Source organism: Schistocerca nitens, chromosome 11 (genome assembly GCF_023898315.1).
Source record: "Schistocerca nitens isolate TAMUIC-IGC-003100 chromosome 11, iqSchNite1.1, whole genome shotgun sequence".
Taxonomy (NCBI): domain Eukaryota; kingdom Metazoa; phylum Arthropoda; class Insecta; order Orthoptera; family Acrididae; genus Schistocerca; species Schistocerca nitens.
Genome location: NC_064624.1, coordinates 34,153,970 through 34,162,792, shown reverse-complemented (window position 1 = coordinate 34,162,792; position 8,823 = coordinate 34,153,970). Strand labels below are relative to the sequence as shown.

The 8,823-nt window shown below is 41.3% G+C and overlaps 1 long non-coding RNA gene across 1 annotated transcript; it reads left to right on the top strand.

Moving 5' to 3' along the window:
• The first annotated feature begins 6,540 nt into the window (after positions 1-6,540).
• On the top strand, positions 6,541-7,383 carry LOC126213311 (uncharacterized). Its single transcript, XR_007541137.1, has 3 exons — positions 6,541-6,989; positions 7,111-7,181; positions 7,354-7,383. It is a non-coding gene; the product is annotated as an uncharacterized LOC126213311 (long non-coding RNA).
• The last annotated feature ends 1,440 nt before the right edge of the window (positions 7,384-8,823 follow it).

Sequence of the window (8,823 nt, the reverse complement as noted above, 5' to 3'; positions counted from 1 at the left end):
ATCACTGTTCTTGTACTTGAGTCGGCAGTGTGCCTTTTGTGTTTAATCCCGATGCAATTTCTGTGTTTCATGGTCAATGTGAAGGTCCAAGGGATACAATAAACCTGCACTGGTGCATCGGGAGCTAATACTGGTCCCCCCGGAGCCGCTCAAAGCAGAAACTGTTAGAAGATTCACTCTTCTTGTACTTAAGTCGGCATTGTGCCTTTTGTATTTAATCCCGATGCAATTTCTGTATTTCATGGTCAATGTGAAGGTCCAATGGATACACTAAACTTGCACTGGTGCATCGGAAGCTAATACTGGTCACCCAGGAGCCGCTCAAAGCAGAAACTCTTAGAAAATTCACTCTTCTTGTACTTAAGTCGGCATTGTGCCTATTGTATTTAATCCCGATGCATTTTCTGTGTTTCATGGTCAATGTGAAGGTCCAAGGGATACAATAAACCTGCACTGGTGCATCGGAAGCTAATACTGGTCTCCCAGGAGCCGCTCATAGCACAAACTCTTAGAAGATTCACTCTTCTTGTACTTCAGTCGGCATTGTGCCTTTTGTATTCAATCCCGATGCAATTTCTGTGTTTCATGGTCAATGTGAATGTCTAAGGGATACAATAAACCTGCACTGGTGCATCGGAAGCTAATACTGGTCCCCCCGGAGCCGCTCAAAGCAGAAACTGTTAGAAGATTCATTCTTCTTGTACTTAAGTCGGCATTGTGCATTTTGTATTTAATCCCGATGCAATTTCTGTCTTTCATGGTCAATGTGAAGGTCCAAGGGATACAATAAACCTGCACTGGTGCATCGGAAGCTAATACTGGTCACCCAGGAGCCGCTCAAAGCACAAAAACTTAGAAAATTCACTCTTCTTGTACTTAAGTCGGCATTGTGCCTATTGTATTTAATCCCGATGCATTTTCTGTGTTTCATGGTCAATGTCAGGCCCAAGGGATACAGTAAACCTGCACTGGTGCATCGGAATCTAATACTGGTCTCCCAGGAGCCGCTCAAAGCACAAACTCTTAGAAGATTCACTCTTCTAGTACTTCAGTCGGCATTGTGCCTTTTCTATTTAATCCCGATGCAATTTCTCTGTTTCATGGTCAATGTGAAGGTCCAAGGGATACTAAAACCTGCACTGCTGCATCGGAAGCTAATACTGGTCTTCCAGGAGCCGCTCAAAGCACAAACACTTAGAGGAATCACTGTTCTTGTACTTGAGTCGGCAGTGTGCCTTTTGTGTTTAATCCCGATGCAATTTCTGTGTTTAATGGTCAATGTGAAGGTCCAAGGGATACAATAAACCTGCACTGGTGCATCGGAAGCTAATACTGGTCTCCCAGGAGCCGCTCAAAGCACAAACTCTTAGAAGATTCACTCTTCTTGTACTTCAGTCGGCATTGTGCCTTTTGTATTTAATCCCGATGCAATTTCTGTGTTTCATGGTCAATGTGAAGGTCTAAGGGATACCATAAACCAGCACTGGTGCATCGGGAGCTAATACTGGTCCCCCCGGAGCCGCTCAAAGCAGACACTGTTAGAAGATTCACTCTTCTTGTACTTAAGTCGGCATTGTGCCTTTTGTATTTAATCCCGATGCAATTTCTGTATTTCATGGTCAATGTGAAGGTCCAAGGGATACAATAAACTTGCACTGGTGCATCGGAAGCTAATACTGGTCACCTAGGAGCCGCTCAAAGCACAAAAACTTAGAAAATTCACTCTTCTTGTACTTAAGTCGGCATTGTGCCTATTGTATTTAATCCCGATGCATTTTCTGTGTTTCATGGTCAATGTCAGGCCCAAGGGATACAGTAAACCTGCACTGGTGCATCGGAATCTAATACTGGTCTCCCAGGAGTCGCTCAAAGCACAAACTCTTAGAAGATTCACTCTTCTAGTACTTCAGTCGGCATTGTGCCTTTTGTATTTAATCCCGATGCAATTTCTGTGTTTAATGGTCAATGTTAAGGTCCAAGGGATACAGTAAACCTGCACTGGTGCATCGGAATCTAATAATGGTCTCCCAGGAGCCGCTCAAAGCACAAACTCTTGGAAGATTCACTCTTCTTGTACTTCAGTCGGCATTGTGCCTTTTGTATTTAATCCCGATGCAATTTCTGTGTTTCATGGTCAATGTGAAGGTCCAAGGGATACAGTAAACTGCACTGGTGCATCCGAAACTAATACTGGTCTCCCAGAAGCCGCTCAAAGCACAAACTCTTAGAAGATTCACTCTTCTTGTACTTCAGTCGGTATTGCGCATTTTGTATTTAATCCCGATCAATTTCTGTGTTTCATATTCAATGTGAAGGTCCAAGGGATACAATAAACCTGCACCGGTGCATCGTAAGCTAATACTGGTCTCCCAGGAGCCGCTCAAAGAACAAACTCTTAGAAGATTAACTCTTCTTGTACTTATGATGGCATTGTCCCTTTTGTATTCAATCCCGATACAATATCTGTGTTTCATGGTCCATGTGAAGGTCCAAGGGATACAGTAAACCCGCACTGGTCCATCGGAGGCTAATACTGGTCTCCCAGGAGCGGCTCAAAGCACAAACTCCTAGAAGATTCACTCTTCTTGTACTTAAGTCGGCATTTTGACTTTTGTATTTAATCCCGATGCAATTTCTGTGTTTCATGGTCAATGTGAGGGTCCAAGGGATACAATAAACCTGCACTGGTGCATCGGAAGCTAATACTGGACTCCCAGAAGCCGCTCAAAGCACAAACTCTTAGAAGATTCACTCTTCTTGTACTTCAGTCGGCATTGTGCTTTTGTATTTAATCCCGATGCAATTTCTGTGTTTGATGGTCAATGTGAAAGCCCAAGGGATACAATAAACCTGCACTGGTGCATCGGAAGCTAATACTGGTCTCGCAGGAGCCGCACAAAGCAGAAACTCTTAGAAGATTCACCCTTATTGTACTTAAGTCGAATTTGTGCCTTTTGTATTCAATCCCGATACAATTTCTCTGTTTCATGGTCAATGTGAAGGTCCAAGGAATACTAAAACCTGCACTGCTGCATCGGAAGCTAATACTGGTCTTCCAGGAGCCGCTCAAAGCACAAACTCTTAGCGGAATCACTGTTCTTGTACTTGAGTTTGCAGTGTGCCTTTTGTGTTTAATAACGATGCAATTTCTGTGTTTCATGGTCAATGTGAAGGTCCAAGGGATACAATAAACCTGCACTGGTGCATCGGAAGCTAATACTGCTCTCCCAGGAGCCGCTCAAAGCACAAACTCTTAGAAGATTCACTCTTCTTGTACTTCAGTCGGCATTGTGCCTTTTGTATTTAATCCCGATGAAATTTCTGTGTTTCATGGTCAATGTGAAGGTCCAAGGGATACAATAACCTGCACTGGTGCATCGGAATCTAATACTGGTCTCCCAGGAGCCGCTCAAAGCACAAACTCTTAGAAGATTCAATCTTCTTGTACTTCCGTCAGCATTGTGCCTTTTGTATTTAATCCCAATGCAATTTCTGTGTTTCATGGTCAATGTGAAGGTCTAAGGGATACCATAAACCTGCACTGGTGCATCGGGAGCTAATACTGGTCCCCCCGGAGCCGCTCAAAGCAGAAACTGTTAGAAGATTCACTCTTCTTGTACTTAAGTCGGCATTGTGCTTTTGTATTTAATCCCGATGCAATTTCTGTATTTCATGGTCAATGTGAAGGTCCAAGGGATACTAAAACCTGCACTGCTGCATCGGAAGCTAATACTGGTCTTCCAGGAGCCGCTCAAAGCACAAACTCTTAGAGGAATCACTGTTCTTGTACTTGAGTCGGCAGTGTGCCTTTTGTGTTTAATCCCGATGCAATTTCTGTGTTTAATGGTCAATGTGAAGGTCCAAGGGATACAATAAACCTGCACTGGTGCATCGGAAGCTAATACTGGTCCCCCAGGAGCCGCTCAAAGCACAAACTCTTAGAAGATTCACTCTTCTTGTACTTCAGTCGGCATTGTGCCTTTTGTATTTAATCCCGATGCAATTTCTGTGTTTCATGGTCAATGTGAAGGTCTAAGGGATACCATAAACCTGCACTGGTGCATCGGGAGCTAATACAGGTCCCCCCGGAGCCGCTCAAAGCAGAAACTGTTAGAAGATTCACTCTTCTTGTACTGAGTCGGCATTGTGCCTTTTGTATTTAATCCCGATGCAATTTCTGTATTTCATGGTCAATGTGAAGGTCCAAGGGATACTATAAACTTGCACTGGTGCATCGGAAGCTAATACTGGTCACCCAGGAGCCGCTCAAAGCACAAAAACTTAGAAAATTCACTCTTCTTGTACTTAAGTCGGCATTGTGCCTATTGTATTTAATCCCGATGCATTTTCTGTGTTTCATGGTCAATGTCAGGCCCAAGGGATACAGTAAACCTGCACTGGTGCATCGGAATATAATACTGGTCTCCCAGGAGCCGCTCAAAGCACAAACTCTTTGAAGATTCACTCTTCTAGTACTTCAGTCGGCATTGTGCCTTTTGTATTTAATCCCGATGCAATTTCTGTGTTTCATGGTCAATGTTAAGGTCCAAGGGATACAGTAAACTGCACTGGTGCATGCGAATCTAATACTGGTCTCCCAGGAGCCGCTCAAAGCACAAACTCTTAGAAGATTCACTCTTCTTGTACTTCAGTCGGCATTGTGCCTTTTGTATTTAATCCCAATCAATTTCTGTGTTTCATATTCAATGTGAAGGTCCAAGGGATACAGTAAACCTGCACTGGTGCATCGGAAGCTAATACTGGTCTCCCAGGAGCCGCTCAAAGCACAAAATCTTAGAAGATTCACTCTTCTTGTAATTCAGTCGGCATTGTACTTTTTGTATTCAATCCCGATACAATTTCTGTGTTTCATGGTCAATGTGAAGGTCCAAGGGATACAATAAACCTGCACTGGTGCATCGGAAGCTAATACTGGTCACCCAGGAGCCGCTCAAAGCACAAAAACTTAGAAAATTCACTCTTCTTGTACTTAAGTCGGCATTGTGCCTATTGTATTTAATCCCGATGCATTTTCTGTGTTTCATGGTCAATGTCAGGCCCAAGGGATACAGTAAACCTGCACTGGTGCATCGGAATCTAATACTGGTCTCCCAGGAGCCGCTCAAAGCACAAACTCTTAGAAGATTCACTCTTCTAGTACTTCAGTCGGCATTGTGCCTTTTGTATTTAATCCCGATGCATTTTCTGTGTTTCATGGTCAATGTGAAGGTCCAAGGGATACTAAAACCTGCACTTCTGCATCGGAAGCTAATACTGGTCTTCCAGGAGCCGCTCAAAGCACAAACTCTTAGAGGAATCACTGTTCTTGTACTTGAGTCGGCAGTGTGCCTTTTGTGTTTAATCCCGATGCAATTTCTGTGTTTAATGGTCAATGTGAAGGTCCAAGGGATACAATAAACCTGCACTGGTGCATCGGAAGCTAATACTGGTCTCCCAGGAGCCGCTCAAAGCACAAACTCTTAGAAGATTCACTCTTCTTGTACTTCAGTCGGCATTGTGCCTTTTGTATTTAATCCCGATGCAATTTCTGTGTTTCATGGTCAATGTGAAGGTCTAAGGGATACCATAAACCTGCACTGGTGCATCGGGAGCTAATACTGGTCCCCCCGGAGCCGCTCAAAGCAGAAACTGTTAGAAGATTCACTCTTCTTGTACTTAAGTCGGCATTGTGCCTTTTGTATTTAATCCCGATGCAATTTCTGTATTTCATGGTCAATGTGAAGGTCCAAGGGATACAATAAACTTGCACTGGTGCATCGGAAGCTAATACTGGTCACCTAGGAGCCGCTCAAAGCACAAAAACTTAGAAAATTCACTCTTCTTGTACTTAAGTCGGCATTGTGCCTATTGTATTTAATCCCGATGCATTTTCTGTGTTTCATGGTCAATGTCAGGCCCAAGGGATACAGTAAACCTGCACTGTATAAAATAATTTAAATGAAATAAAATATTAAATATATAATATTATTTAAAAATATTAATGTATGATGTTGATTGGTTGTAAATGATCTTATCTGGTGCGTGGACGTTTAATTATTCGAAATCAGACGCTTGACAATGGCTATTTGGTAAAGGTAATGTTACTCGTAGTTGACCGTGAAATAAAACTGAAATAATCGGACTTCGTAATTAATTCGTTTCCAAAGACTGCTGCGGTAGGTGCGGACTCATAATCTAAATTCAATATTACAATGATTTGCCAGCCATGCCAATACGTCGTACAGAGGTGATTGTCTACTAAACATAAAAAAGTTACAGAGTTAGTTAATTCAGTTATATTGAATGAAATAGCCTACAGTTCATAATCCTACTTACTTTTATAAATATAAATTCAATACAGAATCGAGTGCCTAGTGTAGTTGCAACTCGCAGTGTTCATCTATAACATGAAAATATGGCGGTGTGCCAGACAATAAAATAAAATACGTGCTTCTCGCACCACTTCTGGCTGAGCTCTCTCGTCTTAATCAGACATATGAGTGTCGTAATTATTCTTTTGTCTTATCAGCGACACAGCGCTGCAGTTGTGTGCCATAGGCTTTATTTATCAGTCACTGATTATATATTTAATTAATATCTCGCGTTTCCGCGGAAACCCACGCTCGGCATGCAAATGTGCCTTTATATTGCCCCCTGAATTGCGAGGCGAAAGGACACACCTGCAGGCGAGCAATTCACCTAAAGGCACAAGAAAATCTATATCTACAACTATTTACATGACTTACATTATACACATTATGTACAAAATTTGAATGACGCGCGTGCGCCGTAAAAGTTCTTATGTTGGCAAATAGAGTGCGCGCATGCGCTGAAGCGTCTGTGTGACTCCGGCATTGCCGTTATATCGTACAGTTAGATCACGCGGCACAGTATTGCAGTCCATATTGTTCGTGTGTGCGCGTATCTTAGTCGTTGCACAAGGAAAATATTCAACCAAGATTACATATGAAGACTACATTCTATGACAGGTAACTTAGTTTTAAATTTACAATATTTGTTATAACACAATACAACTTAGATTGTTGAATGTTTCTTAGTTACATAGTATTGTTTTGAAATACTACAAAGAAAATTGTCCGTATGTTTCAGGTGCGTTGACCTATACACATCGTGTCGTTATTTCAGTTCACAGTCATCAGCTGCACAATCATTTTTTACAGGTTGGTGTTGTCGTGGTAAAGTTTTTTTTTTTTTTTTTTTTTTTTTTTTTTTTTTGATCACAGTAACATCGTTGTATAACAACGTGATTAATACATAAGCGTGTCCATTTCCCATTTCCATAATAGTCGTTGTGATGCAGTTCGTTGTGACAAGAAGCATTGTTTATTACAGATCTGACGTGACCCGTCGAGTAATTGGTCCCCATGCAGTTCGTTTTTTTTTTTTTTTTTTACATTCCGTGGAAGCTTGGTTGCAGAACCTCAGACGGCACGTAGCTGACGTCGATCCTTGGATAGTCCAGGTAAGAGTGTCCGTCACATTTCGAGAACATTTCATTCCCTGAAGTTCCAACCAAAATTCTTCCACCCGTCGTGTTGTTTTCTGGACAGGCACTTTGTGTCCATTTAATCCCGTTAATATCTTGAAGTTAGGTACTGTAGTAATGTCACTAGACGATGCACTCACCTAAATGTTCGTAGTTATTAATCAAAGAAATCGTTCATCGCGTTTACATAGGTACGCTGCATAATGAATGTCATTAACAGTTTCCTTCACATAGGTTTTTGCGTAGTTGCAGAGTTAGTAATGTTCATTAATGTCCGTGAACAGTGGTTCACTATGCAATGTCCTTTTGGCACTCGTTTTGTTCAGAAATTTTTTTACATAGTAACAGTTACAATATACATCATTGAAAGAGAAAAATAACATAAGTAATTATACATACACACGTCACATATTTTCCTAGCATAAACATAATACAGTTGCATATAAACATGTTTACATCATCATTACATAGCTATGAGTTATTACATTGTATCACCTTTGATTACATGAATTGCAGATATTTACATCCTCTTTATGAGTTTTGCTGGGATTTTATCGATGTTTATTTTGTGTTGTCATCTGAAATTAAGATAGGTTAGACACAACATTCATTACATCAGTAGGCAAGACCAGGCATTTTCACTACTCAATAAATATTTAAAATAGTAAGAGAGAGAAAATGTTTGATTCCTCGCGTTTTGTGCGTGTGTGTATAGTGTCTGTGTGGCCTTGACTACTGATAGATGCTTTTCGTGTTGAGAGATGTGCGTCTAATCTATTTCTCAAAGTAAAAGATCGCTTCACAGATGACGTCAGTCGGTTCGTCAAGTGTCATACCAAGTCAGTGGTATCTACAGTAACAAATGTTCCGTGAAAATTAATATATCATTCATTGCTACGTAAACATAATGTTCCGTGAAGAATTAATATTCCGTCTTCCAGGTGGTGGCGCGCGCTGAAAGAAGAGTTCTTTTGCCTTCTACTGCGTCACTGGAACCGCTGAAATGAAAATTTCTATACTACTTACTATCTGTGTTGTAGCAACAGAGTTTTTTCGAGTTGCTTAGCAATGTTTTGATGGATATGACTTTGACATTATTCAGCATGAAATGCTCTAAGATCTCGGTGTGCGTATAGCCCAATAATCTTGTTAGTTCTACGGTGTTGTAACAAATACGCGCCAGGATGCGGTATGTTAACAATTATATAAGGTCCTTCATATAGCAGACGCCACTTAGCGTTGCGTCGTTTGAGTGCTACAGATTTGTAATGCGTACGAAGTAGTACAAGCATTCCTACCTCGTATTTTTGTTTTCT